Genomic DNA, 1,148 nt, shown 5'->3' with positions numbered 1-1,148 from the left:
TTGCGCTAGGGAACTTCATGTGCTTTAATGGAAATAGAAAAGTGCAGGTACTTACTACCCACAGAGTGGCTGTTTGCTGCTGAGAAATGCGTGTACTCTAACATGAACATGATTGCAGCAGTGCTGAGAAGTGCAGGTACCTCCCCTTCAAATTACGAAAGTGCAGGTGCTCTGTACCAGAGAGTACCTGCCCATTCGAAGCACTGGATAGTATAGGAAGCCCGCTTTGCCAAGGACACAAAAACAAAGGCCCGCACCCAAGCGCTCAAACAAAGCCAACATGTGTTACATTATTTTGAGACATGTAATTCGTAGTGTAGCTATTCACTCTGACAGTCGATTACCAGAGCACTGTTTGTGTTGTATATTTCATGTGTTCTCACAGTGTTTGGCTTGACACACCCGAACAATCTATCAAAGCTCTCGGGAGAGCTTTCACCTTACCTGAGGTACTCTTGAGACCTGAAAGGTGCCAACGCAGACTCTTACAACCAGTGCTTTAAATGGGCCGGTACTGTCCGGTACGGCGTACCGGCACTTTAAAAAAAAAATTGGAGAGGGAGAGTACCGGCACTTCTAAAGAATGACGCAATACTTTTTATGGGAGAGTACCAGCACTTCTCAGAAACAAGCAGGTGCTCTGTCGCAGAGTCCATGCAGTAATATTTCTCCATTTTAAGCACTGCTTACAACAAGGCTTCTGTTCCGACTGGGAGGGAATCTGAGCAGTATGGCTGGGGAACAGCCACTCACTCGCGTGGAAGGCTCGCGCGGCGGGCGCTTATTTGCCAGTAACGCCCGTCTGATAACCCACACAAAATGCTGGTGTGACAGCTGCATGGGTTTGTGCGCGCTCGGCTGTACCTTATCCCGAGGAGACCAACAGGCTTTGCACCGTCGATTTGAAAATGACCAGCTGCCTATAACGCACTGAAACTGAGAACAGGTGGCTATAAGCACTATGTCAACATGTCCTTGCTGTTAAGAGCCAGGGTTGCGGGGACAGGTTTACCTGCGTACTCAGTAACTTCTCTCTCTGGGGCCCACTCGCAGGTCACTTTTCCTCCCTCCCAATAAACCCGGCCGAGGGTTGAAACTCCAGCCCACCCCCTCCTTTCTCGGCCTCGGAGCAGATACACTTACCGTCC

The sequence above is a fragment of the Triturus cristatus genome, chromosome 4_2 (genome assembly GCF_964204655.1).
Source record: "Triturus cristatus chromosome 4_2, aTriCri1.1, whole genome shotgun sequence".
In the NCBI taxonomy this organism is placed as follows: domain Eukaryota; kingdom Metazoa; phylum Chordata; class Amphibia; order Caudata; family Salamandridae; genus Triturus; species Triturus cristatus.
Note: the sequence above shows the minus strand (reverse complement) of the source record.